At 40.8% G+C, this 24,987-nt stretch overlaps 1 long non-coding RNA gene across 1 annotated transcript; it reads right to left on the bottom strand.

The window, feature by feature from the left end:
* On the bottom strand, nucleotides 1-24,987 carry LOC120572781. Its single transcript, XR_005641492.1, has 3 exons — nucleotides 24,834-24,987; nucleotides 1,881-1,964; nucleotides 1-33 (listed from the first exon to the last, which is right to left on the bottom strand). It is a non-coding gene; the product is annotated as an uncharacterized LOC120572781 (long non-coding RNA).

Below are 24,987 nucleotides of genomic sequence, written 5' to 3'. Positions count from 1 at the left end.
GATCTTGGTGCCAACGTTCTCCAAGGAAATACGCTGGGGGAAAAAACATAGTAAACTCACCAGAAGCTAGGATTAATAACAAGCATTTCTGGAACGGGATGCACACAAATGGTAATAGAAAGGGAGAGGAGAGAGCAGCTCAGTGTGTCAAAGGAAGGAAGTCCCCTGGCACTCTAGAACTATAACAGCGTAACTACGAGAGACAGGTCAAAGGAGAGTTGGCCTGTTCGGGCTTGAAACTCTCCCCTGCCGGATCGGGCTGTGCTGGCCTGCCTCCCTCTACTTTTGTTATGTATTATTAATCTAACAATTATGAAGAGAAGCAGGTGGGCCAGTTAGGTGGACACTGCAACTCCTCACTCCCTAACTATAAGCTTTATCAAATAGGAGAGTTTTAAGTTCATTCTTGAATGTGGTGACAGTTTCTGCCCCCCGAACCCAGATTGGGAGCTGGTTCCATAGGAGAGGAGCCTGATAACTAAAGGCTCTGGCTCCCATTCTACTATTCATCTTTTAATTTTCTTTTTTCTTTTTTATATATATTGCACAGAGTGTCAAGTATCACACATAAGTAGAGCTGCGTACCAAATTTCAGTACTTTTAGGCACCGACCAAACTGCCTCCATATCGAAGTATCGAAAAATGCCTTCTCATTTAATACCAAATTTCAATAACTAAGGAGTAAATCTCATCAGTTAGCCAATTAGCATGTAGTATGCTTCTACCAAGATCTAATGATGTCTGTGATTGGCTGTCTAACATTAAACATCTTAGAGGCACGCAAGAAAACTCTACATTACACAGAGACCAGGCGTGTGTGTTGTTGTATTTGAGGCTTGACTACATTGTGCGTCACATAGGTGTAAAGGAGTTTGAATTTAAAAATAAAAATCGTACCGTAATGTTGTAATATCTTCTCGTTAAAATTTATTTAATTGGTTTTATTTTATTGGAATTGGTTTCAAAAAATCGTTCAGAAACCAATATGGAACCAGCATCATTTTTTTTTTTTTTAAGAATTCCCAGCCCTAAACATAAGTCTACACCTGTGTAGATGAATGATAATATGACTTATTCAGGAGGCCTGGACTCATGTGGAACCCTCTTATGGGTTCCCTGTGGGTAACATTTTGACAAAGAGTCCCCTTCGACAGCCTCTCCCTTTAGTTGGACTAGTCGTCAGTAGCCTTTTGGAAACTTAATTCATCACGAGCACGATTATTCAAGTTTATAAATTGAGTCAATTATCCCGGTGCTGGCCCATTACTAACATGTGCTAGCTGACAGCTCACCTCAGAGTGATGGACAAGCAGTTACAAGGAGCTATTTCAGCAATTTCAAGCCCCATGGTTCATAGTGTTCAGTGAGTGGCATTATCACGGACTAAGTTTACATGCACATAATCCTCCGGTTTTTGCCCTTATTCTGAAAAGTACCGGCATACTGTATCACACGTCTTAATAAAAAAAAAGCTAAACTCGGAAATAGGCCTTATTCGGAATATCCAAATAGAATATGCTGTTTACATGACCTGTATCAAGTTCGGAATATTGTCAAATTCAGAATAATAGTGGAATATTAGTGTGCATGTAAACGTACTGACTGATACACTTTGTAATTATATACCGAGCCATCAATGGTCAGAGACCGGCCTACATTAGTGATCAGCTGAACCCTCATCTTTTTAGTTAGGCGTTTGTTTAACCACATTGTTGATGTTGATTCCTATGTATTTTATGCTTTTGTGTTTTACTACGATTTATTGTGATTCATTGTGCTTTTTTATCATTATCGATTTGTTATAACTTATTTATTTATTTGGCCTCTGAAGCACTTTGTGACTATCTGTGATAAGTGCTATATAAATAAACTTTACTTACTTACTTACAGCTCCAATGACACAACATCATTCATTGTTGAAGTTTCTCCAACTTTCCAAGCTCAGGCACCATGGCTGTCACAGTCTGGAGGGAAGATAACAGTAAAGAAGAAGCTTTCAAGTCAATAGAACATTTTCTGTCCTGCAGTATACAGAATATAGAATACGTACAGTGTGTAGCATATGTTGAATTAGCAATGGTTGTGCCATTAGAGTTAACCTAATGGTTTTGTGACTCCACAGTCCACACACACACCATATGTTGTGACCATGAATAAGTTAACGGGCGTGTGAGTTCATGAATTTATTAATACATTATTGAAAAATAACTTTTGAATATATCATTGTTTCATACACAGTATATTCCATATATCTATATTTATGCTATTTTACTCTTTTGTTATATGATTATTTACCTGTTTAAGTTTATCCTGATTATTTCTCCCATATTACACTTATCCCTTAAATCTTTTGCTTTTCACACCTCACACTTTCCAGCCCTGAAAACTATGACAACCCAGTTAGCTAATGTCAGTTAGCTCGCCGCCTGTGCTGTTACCTTTCTCATTATTTCTGACTCGTGACTCTGTCACTGTCTTCTCCTGGCCACATACAAGCATGTCTTATGTCCAATTGGCAAAGACAAGAATATCTGTGAGACGTATACTTGTGCGATGCATAGTGCGGGGGCGGGAGGGGGGCGTCAAAATCAATATAATCAACGCCTTTCAAATCTTCTCTGAGTCATCTGTCTCCAAAGAATTGGATTTCACAGTCACAAAGCCACTGTCACTGGCAAACACAGCTGAACGCTCACAGGAAAGAAAAGAGCTCAAAGCAGCATCAACAGTTTTTTTTCAAGGAAACTAGAAACAGGCAGCTCAAAAAGGCACCAGCAGTCATAACAAGATGTTATACTGTAATACCGGTACTAATATCATCAAGGTAAAATTTTAAATGCCACATGCAAATTTGGGGAATATTATCTCTCTTAAAGAAGAGATATGCATCTATCTATTTTTTTGTGTTTGCATTGTTTTAACCAACATTCAGCAAATGTCCATGTGGGCCGTAACATGTGCTTTGGGTAACAAGAGGGTGTGGGCTTTAAATTGCCCACAATAATCAATGCCTCTCAAATTTTCTCTGACTCACCTGTCTCCATAGAATTGGATTCCACAGTCACAAAGCCACTGTCACTGGCAAACACTTACAGCTGATAGCTATCAGGAAAAAAAAGAGCTCAAAGCAGCATCGCCAGTTTTTTTTTGCAAGGAAACTAGATACAGGCAGCTCAAAAAGGCACCAGCAGTCATAACCTGATGCTATACTATCATCAGAGTTAATTGTTTTAATGCAATATGCAAATTTTTGGACTATTATCTCTCTTAAAGAAGAGCTATGCGTCTATCTATTTTTTGTGTGTTTGCATTGTTTTAACCAAGGACCAGGGATTGTCAACATTCAGCATATGTCCATGTGGGCTGTGACATGGACTATGGGTAACAACAGGGTGTGGGCTTTAAATTGGCAAACTGTATTGTCCCCTCCCCCCCGAGGCCCAAGTGTGGGCCATGTGAACAAAGGCTGAAACTGGGTACAATATGACACATTCCTATGAGTTCACAGTAAACCCATGTGGGCTGATTTAAAGGGCCTACTATCCAGCCTTTTATCAGTTGGACTATACTCAGTAGCCATTTGGGCCAGATTAATAATACATTTGGCCAAGTACTGTATTCCCAATGGTGGCTAACCCATTCGGGGCTAACATGGCAGTTCCTCCTTAATGCCGGACCCATTTGACATGCCAAGAGTTGTCCAGCGAGTTGGAGGGCCCTCTGCTGACTGCCCTCCTGCTCTTCCTACTCTCCTACACAGATTGGTTGTCTCATCATCATGTAAGTAAGAAGTAAGAAAGTAAAATAAATAAATAAATAAATAAAAAACTAAATTAAGAATAGGATAAAAATAAAAAATAAACTATTTAAGGGTATATAGAGACAAAATTGCAAGGTAAAGTGACAGTGGTGTGATTACGAGCACACTTGTTGCCAAATACTTTTGTATTATCCAGGATGACGTCAAATCTGCTAAACTCGTCACTCATCCTTTAAAAAAAAGAAATATCAGTGAGATCCAAAAAAATATGCATATAGTGCTAGCACTAGGCACCATCCTTTTACAGACGTGAGGGAGAATCATGCACCAATGGGGGGCTTTGAGTTGTATTCTGTTGCTGTAATTGACTTATTTGAATGACAGTTGATCAATCATATACTCAGGATTTTAGGGTACAGTGCAATACACAGTGTTTTATCATTTTTGATGCATTGGATAATGAAGACAGGAAAATTAGTAAAGATAGAAGTGGACAAACCATAACAAGTCTAAGGGGGTACAGCCATGCTTTGAGGTTAGTCACGCATTGCCAGACCTTCCTCCACAACGCTGCAGAGGAGGGTCTGGCTTGTCCACACAGCATTCTGGGATGGCGGAAAAATGTCCTCTGCTTTATTGGTATTTCTTTAAACCAATCACAATTGTCATGGGCAGTTGCTAAGCCACAGTGCTTCTACAAAATAGCCTCAGGAAGGAACTTGTTTTGGTGGAACATGTTTAAAAGTTGTTTTAGTCGTGCAACAGAAAACTCAGATTGGACAGATAGTCTAGCTAGCTGTCTGGATTTACCCTGCAGAGATCTGAGGAGCAGTTAACCATAGTCCTCTGATCTGAAACGCAAGTATGAAACGCCAAACGCCAGTAGCTTTGTGGGCGGATCTCTGGCGCTGTTGCTATTATACAGGCGGGATAAATGAGTCTTGCGCCCGACGCAAATCTTAAATGGGTTGGTCTGAAGTAGCTAGGTGTGGTTTGGGCGTAACGTGAAAATAACCAATCAGAGCGTCATCTCTCATTCCCTTTAAGAGCAGGCGCGCTTCTTCCATGGCGGACTGCTATTATAACGGCGGATTTGCCTGGCGCACGCCAGCGGGAGCTGTCTGGGATGCGGCAAAGTAATAAATGCCCGTCTTGGCCGGGTGGTGATGTTGCTGCGGCCTCTCAGGCGTATCTCCTCAAGTCTGGAGAGGATTGCTGCAGCCATGGAGCGTGGGCCTCCAAACGCACCACCTGCACCTGTTGTGCCCCTTCCTCCTCCCCCCACTCCATCTCCGTCCACCCGCTCCACTAGGAGCGCATCGCGCATTACTCCCAGACCAATCCCACCGTAGTTCAACATCACGTCTCCTTAAGTCCTCTAATATTTCCTCATTTATGTCATCAACACATCCATGATTCATGGTAATGTGTAAAACACAACAAGCCACAAAGAATGCTGCGACGTTTTGAGGACTGTACTGTAAAGTGCCTCCTGATCTATCTATCTATCTAACACATGAAGCGCATTTTCAGTAATATTTTTCTTTGTAATTATGTATGGTTTTCAAAAATGGGAACTGCTGTAGATGAGAGAAGTGTATGCGCGTTGTGCACACGCTACATTATGGCCAAGCATTCGTCCCTAAAATAGCATCTGAATAACGCGCTACTGACTTTAGACTAGCGCCACTGACTTTAGACCAGGTTTTTCCTGGTCAGTGGCGGAATTGTTTTCTGAAACTGCAAAAAAGGACCACATAACGTTTGCGCCGGAACATGCCTCCTCTTTTCGCTGAATCGCCCCCTGGAGCGCAAATACATTCCCTAATTTACCGACGTGCGTCTCTGGAGGGAAAAGTCCGCTGTGCGTTGGGTGCAAAATAGGAATGATAAATGCGTTGGTGTACAAAGGCAATTGCGCTGAGTGCAAGATAGGGCCCATTGACTACTTTGAGCTTAATGTTAACAGCAGCATGCTACCATGCTTGTAGTAACAATACTAACATGCTGTTTACTAGGTATAATATTTACCTTGTTAACCAGCTTAGCTTAGTGTGCTTGCATGCTGACATTACAGCTAAGGCTCATGAATGGCATTAGCTTTGCAGGTTTTTGGTCATAAACCAAAGTATTTAACAAAATCCTATTTCTGATATGATGGTGGCGCTAAATCAAAAGTTAAGGGATCACCAAAGTTATTAAAATTAATTTTGAGTTGGACATGAATGTGTGTACCAAATGTCATGGCTACCCATCATTGTTGAGACATTTCCCCCAAAAATCTTCAAATGTCAACTCCATGGTGGTGCAAGAGGTAAAGTCAGTTAATGACAAACGTCAGTAAAATTCATCCTCCAGGTACCATGAATATCTGCACCAAATTGAATGACAATCCATACATTAGTTGTCTAGATATTTAAGTGGTGGATCGAACCAACCAATGATGGCTAAAAAAAACCAAGATGAATTTGAATCATTTGTCATGTTATTGTCAAATAAAATGTTGTTTTATTGTACATTTCATTACATAGCATGAAAAATAAATATATCTGTTAACCATGTTAAGTATTACACTTGTGAACACCTTAATGGGTGGCAGATGCCATTTCAATGGTGCATGACTTGACTACCAATGGTCCTCACCTGTATCGACCATTTTTTTTTGAACTCTTAGTTTTTTTTTTTTTTTTTTTTTTTTTTTTTTTTTTTTTTTTTTTTTTTTTTTTTTTTTTTTTTTTTTTTTTTGTTGTTGGTTTTTTTTTGTTGTTTTTTTTTTTTTTTTTTTTTTTTTTTTTTTTTTTTTTGTTTTTTTTTTTTTTTTTTTTTGCCCAACCATCTCTACCACAGCCCTGCAAACTGTAGGCTGGTTGTTTTATGTACAACAATGCACAGAGCTGACTGTAAGCCGTAAACAGGCAAGAGACCCAGAAACTGTCACAAACTGCGGTGTAAAACCCTGATTGAGACGCAGATTCCGAGTGCGCTGCATACATGCCCAAAGAATGCTTCTAAAACCTGAATAATACTGGCATATCCCACATAATGTGTGTCCTAATCAGAAAATGTTAAATTCGAAGAAAGAAAAGCCTTATTCAGAACATTGAAACGGAATATGCTGTTTACATAACGGGTATCAAATTTCATATTTGGAATAATACTGGAATATAAGTGTGCATGTAAACATACTCACTGTAACTTATCAAACTGCATATTCCTGCCGAATAAATAACCGCATATTCATGGCAGCTTGTATCTTAAAAGACACCATTCATGTAGGTCTCTATTGGCAACAAAGAAATTTACATTTTCTGAACCAGCTCATGCTAGCCTGCAATTAAATATATTCATATTTTAGTGAGAGATGTGTAAGCAAGAATAGAGCAGAATTTAAACAATAACTTAATAGGGAATTGCCACTCTCTCACTCTATCTCACAATGTTATTGTGATTCTTGGGGTGACAATTCTAAGAGTTAACATTCAAAACTCTGTTCTTTGCCACTGAGATGCAAATGAAACACAGCTGACAGTTAAGCTTACTGGTCTTAATGAGGGTCATTGTCTGAACAGATAAAAGCAGAGTAAGGTGTGCGAGATGATGCAGCTTTTTTATTTAAGTTAAATGAACTGCATTAGCTTGCAAGTGTCTTACAGACTTCTTCCTGCATGAAAGTAATGAAAGTCACTGGTATTGATCAGCAGAACCTTGCAGACATATGATGGTCATTTTTGTGGATCAGGCAGTCAAAACTTCACTAAATGCACTTTTAGTAAACTATGTGATACAAACAAAAGAGATTTTTTTTCAACTGGCAAAATCCAGAGCTGACAGATCTCAGTGTTAGTCCAAAGCTAAATGCCAGTGTGAGTTCCACAGAAAGTCGGCGACACTGAATCATCTCAAATGTACGACTGGATGAATGCATTTTTTAGGCCTTTTCAGAAATCTGGACACACTAGCTCATTTTGACGCAGCAGGCTGTGGGCACATCGGCTGTGTCAGCCAGACAAATAGGGTCCAGAGAGACTTCTGTTTTTTTCTCCTGCTTCATCTTCTTTTGTCAGTGGTATCAGTGATGTTAGACAAAGTGTTTAATCTTTTCTGTCCTTAAAGAAGATGCAATGTATCAGTGTATTCCAGCCACCAAGTCGTTGGGAGACTCTTTTCCTCAATAATATGCTTGTCAAGTGTATCTTCTCTCTGTTTCCCTCCCCTCACTATCTTTTTTTTCCCCATGGTGGCTTGTAAGCAAACAACACAATGCTGTAAATGGAAGCTCACTGCTCCAGGTTAATGTACTTCATTAGAGGTTCAGTTTTGCATGTCTGGCTTAATTTAACGGGTCGGAAAGCCTTGGGACAATTCTTCTGACATTTCAAGAATGCCAGGCTCGACATAGGAGGCTTATGTTTATGTGAAAGCATGGGAAGAAAGAGAGAAGGGGCTGGGAGAGATTAGCGCTTACTCTGCCTGTTACTGGTGGTTTAGAGCCTACGGAGACAGGATGCAGACGGACCCAGGGAGCACACAGCTGGAGTGGGGGGTGAAGAGGAGGAAGCAATGCAAGGTAACGCACTGCCAGGAGGGGGGTCACTTCTCCCCCTCACGTGACAGCAGCAGTCAGTCATACAGAGCTCCTTTTTGGTTTTCTAGTTTCCACTGAATACGTTTTTCTGTTCCACAAATGTACTACATTAAAGATGGACATAAACTGTAAAGGATTGGATAATATATGAAAAAATAAATGCTTTATTATTTATCATACTGCATGCACTGCATATGTATGCAGAGGCAAAATATGAGGCAGTATGCCTGTTTTTGTGTGACACAGATTTTGTATGGGGCACATTTGGCACTATACAATTCAAGCAGGGTAGAACTGCATGCTTTTCCAGTTGGTTTGCCCTGTTTATTCAGCCATGAACTAAAATAAAGAGGTGGACTATTTGTGAATGCCCATGTTCTTGTGATGTGTTTGATAGCTTTACAGAGCATTTCTAAATACAGAGAAAGCTGTACATGTCTTGTGTCTTGGGGTATTGGGGAAATCTGGATCTTGAGTGGCATAACAGCACCTGACATAATCACATGAGCCTGGATTTGTCCCTGGGAATGTTTCACTATTAATACAAATGAAACTTATTGAAGCACTAAAGAACCATCATTGTTGCATTTCCTAATGATTGTAGTGATCGTGAGGCACACAACGTGGACAGGAAACAGCAAAATAATGGGTACAGTTGATACAGAAAAGGTCATCTTAACAAATGGACTAACCTGGCTGGATAAAGACACTAGAAGGGTTACTTAATGGCGTGTAAGCCCATTGTGACAGCACCATGTGTAAACGGTGCTGTCCTACAAAGGAGAACCTGCTCATTATTTCAAGTGAAGGCAAAGGTCATTTGTATGCAGACTGACCGACCTTGCTATCAATAAGAGCCAATTGATTGTCATGTGTTTGGAAGTCTTTTAAAAAGATCCCCATCAGTGTTTATTTTAGAATCTGACTTGGTGTTTCCACAAGATGGAGGAGCCAGATCATGTAGACCCTCAATGTACATGGTGATAAACACTGTGTTTGACTCAAGTCGTATAAGAAGGAATCCATTAGGACATTTTTATTTTATGGTGCAATGTTTTTCACTCACACTCCAGATTCCCTTTATAAATCACAATTGACTCTAAGGGCCCTATTTTAACGATCTGAGTATCAAACGAGAAACGCAAGTAGCTTTTTGGGCGGATCTCGGGCGCTGTTGCTATTATAACGGCGGGATAAATGACTCTTGCGCCTGACGAAGTAGCTAGGTGTGGTTTGGGCGTAACGTGCAATGAACCAATCAGAGCATCATCTCACATTCCCTTTAAGAGCAGGCGTGCTTATTCCATGGCGGATTGCTATTATGACGGTGGATTTGCCTGGCGCACGCCAGCGGGAGCTGTCCGGGATGCAGCAAAGTAATAAATGCCCGTCTTGACCGGGTGGCGATGTTGCTGCGGCCTCTCGGGCACATCTCCTCAAGTCTGGAGAGGATTGCTGCAGCCATGGAGCGTGGGCCTACAAACGCACCTGTTGTGCACCTTCCTCCTCCCCCCACTCCATCTCCGTCCACACGCTCCACCAGGAGCGCATCGCGCATTGCCACTCCCAGACCACATCCTGCTGGAGTGTCCAATCCCGCCGTAGTTCAACATCACGTCTCCTTAAGTCCTCTAATATTTCCTCATTTATGTCATCAACACATTCATGATTCATGGAAATGTTGTGTAAAACACAACAAGCCACAAAGAATGCTGGGACTTTTTGAAGACTGTACTGTAAAGTGCCTCCTGACCTATCCAAATGCCTGAAGCGCATTTTCAGTAATATTTGTCCTTGTAATTATGTATGGTTTGCAAAAATAGGAACTGCTGCGTCCGTGTAGATGAGAGAAGCAAAGTGTATGCACGTTGTGCACACGCTACATTATGGCCAAGCATGCGCCCCTAAAATAGCATCTTAATAATGCGCCACTGACCGCTGAACCGCCCCAAATTAATATTCATCCATACCGACATCATGTGCACAGAGGGAAATAAAGCAAAGGCCTTTAACTCAATGTGTCATGATTGTGGGTTTCGGTTATGTTCTGTTTCCTGTTTTATTTTGAAATCTAGTTTTCTGTCTAGTCTGTTTTACTTCCTGTGTTTTCCCTCCCTTGTGATTGCCCTGATTTGTTTCACCTGTTGTATCACCTGTCTCTTGTTAGTCCTCATTACCTCTTGTATTTAGTCTCTGTGTATCCCTTGTCTTTTGTTGGATTATTGTATTCTGTTGCTGTATGTTCTGTGGGTGTGTTTGTGTATGGAGTCTACTGTTTCTCTCTGAGTTCCAGTTTTGTATTCCTGTTCTGCTTTTCTGGAATTAGTTTTTGCCTGTTGCTTTCTGGATTTCTTTTGGTATGTACTTTATTTTTGTTAATAAATCATCTTAAACTGCATTTGGGTCCAAGCCTTCCTGACAAACAGTGACAGAATAATCTGACCAAACATGGACCCAGCAGAGATGATTTCTGATGAACTTTCCTTTTGTGTGAACTGATGGAACTCAAAGCCTGGTGGAGGAAGGCTAATGATGAATGCCAGAAGGAGGCAATTTTGGCATTGGCTCGTAGGAAGGTTTTGGATAAACCTTGGTTAAAGGACTCTATTCCAAACTGGGTTACAAGCTTCATTTTTGCTCCAGCTCCTCCACTTACTAAAGGATTGTGTTCAGTCAAGCCTGTTAACTCCACCAATGTTTCACTGAGTGAAGTACCAGCTCCTCATCAGACTCCGAGCCAGCTAGCATCTACTAGCCTGCCTGCTTCTAGTCCTGCTAGCATTGTGGCTACAGGTTCTCTGTTTTTCATCCAGCCTGCTCCTCTGGCCACTATGCCTAGTCCTGTCTTGTCTCCACCTGGTAGTGAGCCAGAGACTTATATAACTGTTTTCCAGTACCTAGCTTTGTGTGCTAGAAGGACAGAGGAGGCCGAAGCAGCCAGCCTTCTAGCTGGTAGGGAGAAGTCCAGTACAGCGACTAACCACTCCCCTGACCACCTGTCTGTCAGCTCTAGTGCAACCTGTGTTGCGGACAACCCCAGCAACAAGCAGTCCTTTGAGGGCACCCGCCTGGCCATATTTTCTGGGAACCGTGGAGGCGGCAAGAGAGGACGTGGTCGACATGGTCCCCGACGCCATGCACCAGTTCAACAGCTCCCCAGCGGACCGGAGTCAGACTCGTCCAACGTGTTTTCCAGCGGTCCCAAGCGGTGCGGCAGTCCAGAGCCAGAGTGGACCAGCGTTCCAGAGCCAGAGTGGACCAGCGTTTTAGTGCCAGAGCGGACCACTGTTCCAGAGCCTGAGCTGACCGTTCTCCCAGAGTCTGTGCTGACCGTTCTCCTAGAGTCTACGCTGACCAGTCATCTACACCCTCAGCTGACCAGGCACAGTCTCCCTATGCCTGTGCCGGTGCTTCTAACCTTTGGGATTGTGCCGTTGCCCGACACTTCAGAGACTGTGCCGTTGCCCGGCACTTCATAGATTGTGCCATTGCCTTCGCCGCCTGAAGGGTTCTGCCTTCGTTGCCGGCCGCCTGAAGGGTTCTGCCTTCGTTGCCGGCCGCCTGAAGGATTCTGCCTTCGCCGCCGGCCACCTGAAGGACATCGCTTTCACCACTGGCCGCCTGAAGGGTTCTGCCTTCGCCATCGTCTGCCTGAAGGATTCTGCCTGAAGGATTCTGCCTTCGCCGCCGGCCGCCAGACGGACATCGCCTTCACCGCTGGCTGCCAGTGGGGTCCCATCTGTGCTGGCCTCTCTATTCCCTGTCCCGAGTGGCCCCTCTGCTTCACCTAGTGGCCCTCTGTTTCCCCTGGGCCTCTTTGCCCACTAGTTCCCGAGTGCCCATGGTCCCCAGTTTCCGCTATCCTCTGTTCCCTAGACCCGTTTGACTTGTTTTGTTCCTCCGTTCCAGATTGCTCCTCTGTAACGCTGGCCCAAAACAGCACAGAGATCCAACAGGACAGCTCGAGGCTCTGAGGCCACTCGTCCTCATTTGCCAGCAAGTTTTCTTGCTGTCCGTCTGCATTTGCCACATCTCCCAACAGTGCAAAGCCAGCCATTGTGCGTCACTATGCATGGCATGCCTTTGTCCATCCATCAATTTGATTGTATCTAAAAAGCTAAAGGTGTTGGAATTAATCTAATTAGAAATGACAAAGTTCTGCGCAAGGAGCATGTAATTAGTAAAACTTTCTATTGTACCTTTCACAATGGTTAAAACATGCTTCAACCTACAATAAAAACAAACATTTAAAACAAAAATAAAACGATCTATAGCCATTAAAATGAACACTGTATAAAACACTGATACTGTATATGATGACCATATTAAAACGATGTGCTCTGCCAGACGAGCACATTGAGAAAAACCCCATCGTTGCCTTGTTCTTATAGCTAGCCGGTTCCTGTATGTGTGCAGTGCTGTAAAGCATTTCGTTACATCGTGAGACCTGATATCACGTGATACTTCCTGATGCTGAGGCCAGGAGCTTGCTGGCCCAAAGTTGCAAGGGTGGTTATTCCGCTCAAAGGCGCTAGGGGGAAGCAAGATGACCACCATTCAACCCGAAAAAAAGTCATATAACCATTCCAATGACTCCGAAGCTGTTCAGTTAAGGTAAATTAAGCTAAAAAAAAACTGCATAGTTCCCCTTTAACACAATTGTCCCAGTATCTTCTTCTGTGCGTACGCCACGTTTATAAATGAGGTCCCTGATCAGCCACCGCCGTCATTTGGTCAAGTTGAGTCTCTGTACAATGCAAAATTAAACTAGGGTGACTCCTACAGGAGTGGAACATGATAACAAGAGAAAATGAAATGCCTGTGTAGCTCACCTGGTAGAGAGTGCGTCCCATGTACAGAGGGTCAGTACAAAAAAGGGTTCAAATCTGACTTGTGGCCCTTTGTTGCATGTCATTCCCCCTCTCTTTCCCCTTTCATGCTTTAGTTGTCTTATCAAATAAAGGCCTAAAATGCCAAAGAAAATTAAATCTACTTTTATTCTACACAGAATTGTTTAAATCGATATGGAATTTGGGATTTATATTGCAATGCATTGATTAATACATGTTTTAACCCACAATAGTGTAACTATCTGTTGCATAGCTGGCATGTCTCCACCTACTGCTGCATTGCTGGGTTTAGATTTATATATCTCAACAATTCACTGGATAGTAAATCCTCTGTAACGGTCAGAGGTGCTTTACTGAGAAGCAGCTGGTGTTGCTTGCCAACTCATAGCCTAGTCAATTCAGCTTAAAAGTTGGCATGCTGCTCTGTAGGGTTTAGTTCATGATCATCACTTATCTGTCTCTGCGGTGCTAAACTTTGTGTATGTTTGTTGAGAGCGACAATGTCAGAACCTAGATGTCAAATATTACCACTACAATCAGTCCCTCCAGAAAAACGTGATTATGCGATCGCATAATTCAATACATAATCAGCCACAGTCTGCATATTTATGCGGGGGCCGCATTTTTTCAAATACACGCACTTTCGCCGCATAAATTGCCGATTTCCGTGCAAAATATGCGGGGCTTGCATGATTTCGTAATCCCCGCTTTTTCGTTGCAAAAACGTCACATATATCTTAGCAGAAAGAGCAGCCATTTTCCCTTTTCCCCTGTTGCCATGGGAACGTTATGAAGTGACGTAATTACGTGACGTGAACATCATCGAAAAGCAGGGTGTTGGGGGAATCACTTTTTTTTCTCTTTTTCATCAAACTGCAGTTTTTGCAAGTTCCCGCAGTTTTTGCATGTTCCCGCAGTTTCATCGCATAAAATTGCATAAATATCCCGCATATTCCATTGCATTTTTTAAGAAAACGTGCCGCATAATCAAGTATTTTTGCCCGCAACAATCACAAAAAAACTCTGTTCTATGTGAGTTGGTGAGAGATGTGACAGACGTCTCACTAGTGCAATGACTTGTGTAGTTTTTAGCAGTTCCCATCAACCTCTTGTTAAATCTCCTCTGGAACCTGAACAGGGAGAATGTTTACTCGGTAATTCTGCTACACGGCGATATTTGAACAACGTCAATCCTGATTTCCATTTTGCATCGGACAATATAGTTCATTAAAATTGTTATGAAGTCACCCACACCAAATCTGGTAAGTGAAGATGTGTCTCTGCATTTCTAAATGTTCTGTATATTAACTGATACATTTCTAATTTAAAGGGACTTTTCTATCCCAGGTAGTTAGGCAGTGGTGTTTATTATGATTTTTACTAAGTGTAACTGCTATCCCAGATGAGGAAAACCACTAATCACTTATTTACATACAGTATCAGGCTGTTCTCACGAACCATTTGTACATATCCTATAGCTATGACGAGTAAAGCTATTCGTTATAGTTATTCGTGTTATTATTATTATTATTATTATTATTATTATTATTAAATATCCCCGGGAAAACACAAGACTTTCACCCAGGAAATGCTTGTTCATGTCCTGGGAGTGTTTAAATCCAAACCACTAATCTAATCTAATAGTAATCTTAAATAGTAATTTCGGTGCCTAAAGTTAACCTTCGTCGCCGCATGACGCCCACTTTTTATCGGCTAAACTCAACTAGCAACGGCCTCTGAAACGACCAGCAGTGTCATGGTGCTCTGTAGTCGGCTCCCAGTAACCTTTTGTCAGATTTGACTGTAGAGACCGCTGAACTTAACTTGTCATGTGACCGGCCGGCACTTGCTATAATTTCAGATAATATACAAATTGGTGTGCATAAGTTTTCGTATGATATCATACAAAACCGTTCATGAGAATGCATATATATTGTACACCTTAACTTTTGCTGTGGTTTTATGTTGCCGAAACCATCAAATATTTTATCATTATAGCAGAGAAATGAGGAGAGATTCATCTTTCAATGTTCAGCCCACTCTGAGTTTTCTGCTCAATAACCTATGTTATATTTTAGCAATGGGGATGGGAGACAGATCCCAAATAAATATTTTTCAACTATAAATAATTCTTTCTGGTATCTTCTGCCTGTGAGGAGCTGGTGCTACCTGCTCTGCAAGCTCTGCAGGCCTCTGTCACACATCCTGAATAGTGTGTGCAACACCTCACACTGCATCTCCAGCTTAGAGTGCAAAGTCAACAACAAGAAAACAGACAGATTATTCTGCAGTAAAACGTTGGAATATATATTTCCCTGGGGGTGTTCTGTTTTGTTTATTCTGCTTTAGTTTCCATAATGTGACCATTATAGTAGTTCATCATTACAAGGAGTAACCTAAACATGAAGAAAGTCACCTCCATAATGCTATATAATCATGGAAATCATATTTTTCATACTGTTCCTGAATTAATTTGGCACGGTAATGCATTATTAAGGAATGCAAGACAAGGTTCACCATTAGGACTTTGTTTGAGATTCTGCTCACACACTGCATTATGTTCAAGCTTTTCATGTGGGCAATGTTTTGGCGTAACTCAGGGAGGGTGCATTGGTCCCGCTCTCCCTCTGTGGTTGATGATACTAATGAGGCAGTTTGTGAAGGTAAAGACCGTTATTCACTCATGTTGTGGTGCACAGAGTGTGTTCCAATTACTGCGTCTTACCTCTAGCTAGAACAAAGTTAAATGCTGTACTTAATTTTCTCATGGAAGTGGAAAAAAAGAATTGTCCCTTTTTATTTGTTTAAAATCAAGGGTAGCAAATGATGACAAGTAAAAAGTGGAAAGTGTCGACTCAGGAAGGAGGAAATTATACTTGCTGTCTCACAACAACAACAACAACGACAACAACAATGTTGATTGACCAACAGCAATAGTAACAATTAGGACAGTAATAATACAAAACGATGACAGTATTAACAAAAATGATGACGACCACAGCACCACCAACAATGATAGAAACATTAACCAAGACAAAAATTGTCCTAAGCAACGACAACAGCAACAAAAATGACAATAAGAGTAATAAAAACGTTGGGGTGGGTGAACTGACTCAGTGTTTTGGCGCCAGAAAGCAGACGGCCTAAAGCTTGCTGCCAGTTGGACACATTACTTGAAAACAGTCGAGGGTTGCTGGAGATGGCGAGTGTAGATCGGTGCCTCAAGGTGGTAATTCATAGTGTGTGGGTGCTACCTCCTGATTGGGCAAAAATCTGTCTCATGTTGCCATGGCGAAGCATCGATGGGGTAAACCAAAAGTGAAGCTTGTTAGAGGATGTAGCACGAACTAAATAGAATAACAAAACGAACAATGACGAAAAAGGCAAAAATAACACAAATAAGTAGTTATATGGCATAGCCACAAAGCACTTCACAAGGAATAAAAAACTAAGGCAAAAGGAGATCACATAAAAGTGGATCTTTTAAAATGAGCTGTAAGAAGTGAATAAATATTCAAATGAATTCTGGTTGCAAACGCATCACACCTTATTTTTAGTCTACTGTTCGAATCAAAAGAAACCTGAGAACGTCAGGCTGCAGTCTCTCTCAAACGGAGTCAAATGATCTGTGATGTACTTAAAGTAGCTTAAAACCTGACACACCTTTGAACTCATCAAAACAAATCAGTTCTGAATGTTGAGTCTTCATCAGTTTTCTTTTAATTCCTATAATTCCAATATAGAAAATTATCTAAATAAGATCCCTCATGTCTTTGAAAGTCATGGCTGAATATCATACTGGATATATTCCAGTGAGATTTTTACACGACTCAGATGGAACTTCTGAGAAGTGACTGCAGAAACATCACCAGCCCCCTCTATTTGAATCATTTATCTTGAATCTTACATTGTGTGATACCAAACTGGTTCAGAAAACAAGGACACATTTCACTTCTTTTCTAGTATATTTCAAGAGAAAAAAAAGGAATAATTTCCTTGAAGCCATTATTAGTCGCATATCACTGCCACATAGTTAATGATACAATATCTGTGTGTATTTGAGCCTTGTAAAATGATATAATTCAATGTCTCGCTGCAACAAAACTACTCGTGCGACACAGTTTTGTTTTGTTATTGTAAACATCATAGAAATGTCGGTGGAACAAACAAATGCTGCCATCGCTCCTATTCTGTCCTCAGAGATGTGTCATGGGAGAAGGCAGGACAGTCCTACAGTTTTTATTTTAGCTTTGACTTCAGTTCGACTCATGGTTCTCCATGTGTAGAATGTCTTGGCCTATAGAGCATCTGAGCGATGAAAGAGAATATAGCTTTGTAATGCATCTGAAGTGGATTACAAAATATACTGGAAAGTAGTCTCCTCTGAAAGAAGGTTAATCTGCAACAGAGCAGATGATATCTTGCTTATCATTCCTCTAATCAAACAGCTTTCTGTAGATTTGAGAAGGGATCCAAGTGATGTCATTCTCAGCATAACTCATTTAGAGATAGCTCTGTTGATAGCACCAGCCCTCAACTAGTGAGTTAAGCTTTAAGGCTGTAACATCTAACTGCCGAGCACTGTATTTTTGACCTCTCTCTTTTATTCTGCACTAATTGAAGTTCAGAAAGGAGTCTGCGTCACAGCAAATAACAGCGGGGGTGTAGGAAAACAGGCATGAAATGCCAGCATAAGCCCTATAAAAATAACCTCCATTGTCTAGCTAATTACAATGGTTGTGCTACTACCTTCAGAACTAAAGATATATATTTAACTTAGTTGATGTCTTCACTACAGCAGGCAATGATAAGCTGCTCTCAAATAGATGTCCCATGCATACAGACAGTAAATACTGCTTGTCATCACTTGTGGATCTGTCTAATACAGTGGGCGGTGGAGAATAACATCATCAAGTTAAATTTCATTGGTCACTTATCCCAAAAACTGTATGAGCTATTGGTAGTGTATGGTGAAACAACGGCATATGGCATGCCTTTTCTGTCTGTTTTGGGGGGTGTACAGAGGCTACACAGAGCAAAATCACAATGTTGTACCAAATTGAATAACATTTGCATTAAACAATGAAGTTATATAAAATAAAATACATATATATATATATATATATATATATATATATATATATATATATATATAAATTGTTTGGAATGAGCTTTCAATCAATTGAAATAAAAAAAACACCATTGATTCCCCCCAGTATTTTTTTCTCTTTCCACCCCCGCCTACTTGCACAAGTAAGAAGGAAACAACAACAGACACAGTGTAGCTTACCGGCTGGTAGCATGCAGCTAAAGACACAGGGAGGGTAACGTTAGCTTATCGGATGGTAGCATGCCATGCAGCTAAGTACACAGGGTAATGTTAGCTTACCAGTAGCCTGCAGCTGCATCAGAGTCAGAGATTAGGAGAAATAACAGAAAATCCTCCTGTTTCCCTGAAGCTTCCCTGAAGTCATCGGTGTGGCAATATTTTACCTTCCCCGTGAGTGAGTGATGTAAACAAACAAACAAACGGTAAAGCATGTGGGCTCCAACGGGACTTCATGGTGCCTTCAGAGGCATCTTGTTAAACTAATGGTGCATTCAATTGCACTTCATTCATTTGAAGATATACACTGTTGTTGCAAATTACCCTTTTGCCATCTAGTGGCTCTTATTGTGGCATCGCTGAAAAGAAAAAGGTTTAAATCGAAAATGGCAAATTCCACATGACTCCCATAATGCCCCCTGATGGGATTTATACAATCTTTAGTTTCTACACTTATTGCTTAAATTTCTGATCGCTTACACTGCAATTTATAGCTTTACACCTCGGAGTTATATATATATATATATATATATATATATATATATATATATATATATATATATATATCACCCCCACAACATGCACTCATTCTATAATTAATTTTCATTGCAATGTTACAGCTTGAGTTGTTTGACTAGAAATAATAACTCAAATATTAAGATATTACTGTAATTTCCACCAAAGTGTCTTCTCACTGATTGACAAAACACAAAAAACAGCTCATATATAAATTGGATTTGATGGAGAATAAAACTGTTGTGGAAAAATCAAAGCTTTACCAGAAGAAAGATTTGAAGTATATTAAAATCCTTATCCAGTCTATTTTAGTTAAGACAGTTCCTGGCGTTGTATAACAAGACTTGTAGTAATGCAGTACTTTGTGACAGCTGAGGGTCACAAAGAATTGTATAAGCTCTGACAAGCGTCGTGGGAAATGAGCAATGAACCTGGAGAGGAAATTAAAATTTAAGTGGGTCCTATGTGCTGTGCCAAAACTCCAACATTACGAAGTGCCCCGCTGATATTCAAGGTGATTATATCACAGCTAAATAGAATGTGAATGTTAATCACTCAAGCCTCTTGACATAAACCATTTCTCAGAAGCAGTGTTGAGGGGGTCACACATGTATTTTCCCATTCCTGTACTAAAGATTCTGGTTGAAAGCATGGTTACTGAAGGCGCTGTCCTTTGTGCTAAATTCCTTTGTTGCATTGCTTGGTTTTTCAAATAAGTGTACGCATAACATCATAATGGTAATTTGTGATTAGAAATTCTTACGTGAAGGTCTACATGAAAACACCTTTTTGAATATTGGGTTAAAATTTAAAAGAAAAATAGCTGACATTCTGTGCACGGACAGCTTTTAGTCAAACTGGTATTTTAAATTAGCCAAATACTTTGTGTTTTACATGGTCAAGTTATTAAAACATGCAATTATACATATAGTATCCCATTTTTATATTTATATTACCTGTACTGTGTCCAATGATAAATTAAAGGGCAATTCTTGATAGCTTCACTGTTTGTTTTTTTATGCACAAAATAATGTAGCAGCTTTATTCGGATGTTGACAGTGGGATGGAGATAAAGAATGATACATTAGTCCAAACTGGAGCTCAAATGATTAGTTTATTAATGGTTTGGTTGATCGACATAAGAAGAAATTTGTCATAAGTAAATATCTTTGTATGATTTTAACATTTGACACTTTTTCATTTATTGGGTGTCAGTTCAGGAGCCAAAAATGAGACCCTCAGACAGATGATCATTAGTTTTGTTATGTGATCTCAAATATTTGATGTCACTAAAGCGATATTTAACAATGTCAGGGCCAGTTGTCATCATTAGACTGCACAGGCAACTGTGATGTGTCTCATCAGCTACACAACAAAAAAAAAAAGTCTGTGAACATTAAGAAATGACTGTCTATGAAGGCAGAATGGAAACTTGACAACAGTGAACCTGTCTGAGGAAGATCACAAGGCTTGAAACACCTATTGTGTCTATAAAAGAATATCACCTACTCTATTTGTAGCAGTGTGTGACATCACCACACTTTATATTGCCAGTTTTATTCTACTGTTATGTAACAGAAGAATAAATGTCCTGATTTTGCAGTTGAATGCTATATAAACGTTTTAGTGTGTGTTTATCCATATTTGATATTTTCAGTGAGGTGTGGTCCACATTTTGTCATACCAGAATATTTTGCTGACCATATTTTATAATTGGTAGGATAATCAAAGGTCTAGTATACAGCTACGAACTGGAAAATGGACAAAGCTTGTGAAGCCAATGTTGAAGCTCCTTAAAGCTGCATTCTATCTAATGTCCGGCAGGGTGCGACTCCACTGGCTCCAAAAATTAGTCTGTTTCTATAGAAGTCTGAAAAAAATGAGCCTACTCCTCACTTGATTTATTACCTCAGTAAAGATTTTCATAATGTGTTTATGGTCTCAATCGCTAGTTTCAAGTCTTCTTCAATGTTCATTTTGTAAAAATGACTTGTTTAAAGGTCCCATGACATGCTGCTCTTTGGATGCTTTTCTATAGACCTTAGTGGTCCCCTAATACTATATCTGAAGTCTCTTTCCCAAAATTCAGCCTTGGTGCAGAACTACAGCCACTAGAGCCAGTCCCACAATGAGCTTTCCTTAGCATGTGCCATTTCTGTGCCTGTAGCTATTGAGGAGGAGAGAGGGAGGGGCAAGGTGGAGGGTGGAGGTGTGGCCTTGGCCAACTGCCACTTTGCTAATTTGAAAGCCATGATGTCTCTCTCTCATGGGTTGGCCAAATTCTCTGGGCGGGCAAAGCAGAGAAAGGGGAGGTAATCTTATGTCCTCATAAGGAGAAGATTCCTGATTGGCCCATCTAAGCTTTCATTTTCTCAAAGGCAGAGCAGGATACCCAGGGCTCGGTTTACACCTATCACCATTTCAAGCCAATTGGGGACCATAGGCAGGCTGGGGGAATGCATATTAATGTTAAAAAACCTCATAAAGTGAAATTTTCATGCCATGGGACCTTTAAGCGTTCTGCCAACACCACTACCATTAGCTGGTAACTTAAGGAAAAGTTTGCTGATTTTCTGTACTGCTGTACCTCCGGTATATCTCCACTGGATGACTTGTGTCAGAAAGGTTTAACAATCGGCAACTTTCCCCTTTAGCATATAGCTTAGCACTGTACCACTGCAACCAGTAGTCATCCTCCCGAGCTACACCCTCTCATCAAAAATCATCCCGTCCATTTAAAAAACAAGATGGCGACGACCAAATTGTCAAGCTCGAGGCCTCAAAACGGCAGTCCACAAACCAATGGGTGATGTCACTGATGCTACATCCATCATTTTCACAGTCTATTGGTATTTATTCTTTAATCAGATCCCTATCAGTTCCTCATCTTAGTCAAGATTTTTCCAAACTACTTAAATTGAGAAATCATTTGACAGTGTTTCACACAGCAGCGCAACAAGCTGTAAAAACGACACGGATGTGTTGTCAGCTAATTAAGTTGTTTTAGCAGGCATGTTAGCAAACAGTTGCCTTTTCACACAAAAGAACATTTTAATTCCTTTGGTGAGTTATTTCTGGCCATCTGCTGAATGTAAGTCCAATATTCACCCTCCTTTTAGCTCTGATATCTGGCTCTTTAGCTGCTAAATGCTCCACTATGCTAGTCTCTTAAATAAAGTTAGAAATAGAAGTAGTTCATCTGCCCATTTTAACAAATCCAAATGTAGTCATTTAACTAAATAGAAAATATGTCTTACGTTCTTAAATATTAATTTTTCTTAACTTTAAATTGCAGAAAGCCAGATTGCTTCGATAAGGGCTTTCAGAAGGATTCAGACTTAATCAGCTTGTTTTGCTGTTTGATGCTATTGAAGCCCAAAGGTTAATCCAAACATGAAATACTGTGTAGTATGTGTATTTACACAATATTAGAGCACTATACTCGTGTTGTCGATGTTAATGTGTGCCTGTTCTCCCCTGATTCTGAGGACAGTCCACATGAAAGTTTTTTGCCAGAGACAGTACTGTACCTGTTGACAATGGCTTCTGGCTGAAGGCTATGATTAGTAGCTTCATTATATTGTCATGCTCTGATGCTCTTTTGCTCCCCATCGGCTATAGCGCACACAAACACACTTTACTGACAACTTCACAGGCCGTGGTGGTACTCTTAAGCATGGCCAAGGTGTGGCAAGTGGCAAAAGGGAATGACAATTAAGAATTTCTGGGTATCCATTAGAGGAAATCCCCGACAATCAAGAAAGCTTTTCACCCTTTGCATCTTGACAAACCGTTCATGGGCATCGTCCTCTTATGAAAGTGTATATAAAAACAACACAAAACAACAAAATTGGGGAAAAGAGCAAATTATTGGCAGCCCGCCGTTAGAAGGGCCGTTATGTTTGTGAATTGCTGGCTGTGATGAGACCTACGTTCTCCATCTGGCCCCGTGGATCATTTTCAGAACTCTTACAGTAATTGTTGTTGACGCCCACCTCCACTCCCAGTCCCTTCTTCTCCCCTCTCACTCTCTTCATTTCCGGCTGCGTGAAGCTCATCCCATGTTTTCATGCTTTTCTGGCAAGCGCAAATCCAATTTCTGGTGACTAATCTGCATTTTATTTTTTTCTCCTCAGCCTCCTCTCACTGAACACTCCTCACTATTTGCTGGACAGAGATGAAAATAGCGCAGGCAGAGGGCACAGCTGCAAATGTTTAACCTAGCTTGAAGGTCCAATTGTTATGCTTAGACTTTTATTAGCTTTATTTGGAAACAAGGATACGACTTGGACCTATGCAATATGTGCCCACTGTAGTTGCATGGTTTAATTTGCATAGCTTTGCCTGTGGGTAAACAAATATATCCATCCTTTATTAATGGATATTATGAATGAACCACACATTTCGTTATTGATGTGAAAACATTATTTGTTACACGTTAGTGCTAAATTATATTGACCGAGTCTTTAAACTATTCAATTCAATTCAATTCAATTTTATTTATAGTATCAAATCATAACATAAGTTATCTCGAGACACTTTACAGATAGAGTAGGTCTAGACCACACTCTATAATTTACAAAGCCCCAACAATTCCAACAATTCCAGTAATTCCCTCAAGAGCAAGCAGTGCGACAGTGGCGAGGAAAAACTCCCTCTATAGTATCCCAACTAGTGTTGTCAACATCATCGCCGTGATAACGAGTTAGCGCAAAATTATTTTAACCCTTGTGTTGTCCTTCGGGTCCCAGTGACCCGAAGGACAACACAATGATTATGTACTTCCGTTTACTTTGTTGAGAATTGCTCTCAAAACAAGGGTTAATACAGCATCTTAGTTCTTGTTTGTACAGCATTTTGGTCAGCTTAAACTGTGTTTAAATGTGTTCTAGAAATAAACTTTACTTACTTACTTTACAAGAAACAGGGATTAGAGAGCAATTCTCAACAAAGTAAAGGGAAGTACATAATCCTTGTGTTGTCCTTCGGGTCACTGGGACCCGAAGGACCACACAAGGGTTAACGGCACTAATGTCTTTGATGCGCGATCAACACACCACGTTCTGTGATTTGGGCCTCCGGCACTCCGTAGTTTGGGAAATCAGGAAGCGATGCAGCACCGCTAGACTCACACCGGAGATTTCTCTCAGTAATCACAGTTACCTTGGGGTCACAGCACATTATTTTGAGCCACAGTGGGAGCTTTGGTCACATGCTGTAACTGAAGATAGAGGAGAGGCATTTAGCCGATGCATGCCCCAAGCACTTTCTAAAAGTAGCCAGACCGGGGGTCATGGAACATAAAGTCAACATATCTGCGGCAACTCCCCATCTAGCATATGCCTTAAGGCCAATTTATGCTTCTGTGTAAAATCGACGCTGTGGGTACGTACGTACGTAGGAGATACCGACCCTATGCCGTAGCCTGACATGCACCTCTCAAAAAAATGCTACTACACGTCGCGCAACTGTGATTGGTCCGCTCAGCCTTGGCTTGGTAGCGTTGCATTCCCGCGACTCATTTCCTGGTTCTCCTTCTCCATAAACAATATGAAGTCAAGGAAAGGGCTAACTTTTCCTGCTACAGATTTCCCACCGTGGTCAGAAAGAACAGGGGAGACACTTTGTTTCTCTCACTAGGACTCTAGAGTCGGTACTTGCTCCGGCGATAATCACCGTCACTCTTTCATTCACTCTACCACACACACACACACACACACACATGCCAACCCTGTTATTCTCTTATAGAGATCGACACACACACCAACGCACAAGTATAAACATCAGACCACTTACGTAGGCTACGGAGAAAGTTCCGCGTGGAGCCTCCGCACAACCATAAATCACGCTTTACGTCGTACATAGCCTCCACCGAGCCATCACAGTTTCTCTCAGACTTTTTGTCTGTTTGAATTTATTTATTGTATGAGCCTGTTTTTATCCCACTTAG

This window comes from Perca fluviatilis, chromosome 2, assembly GCF_010015445.1.
Source record: "Perca fluviatilis chromosome 2, GENO_Pfluv_1.0, whole genome shotgun sequence".
NCBI lineage: Eukaryota > Metazoa > Chordata > Actinopteri > Perciformes > Percidae > Perca > Perca fluviatilis.
Note: the sequence above shows the minus strand (reverse complement) of the source record. Positions and strands in the feature narration are given on the sequence as shown.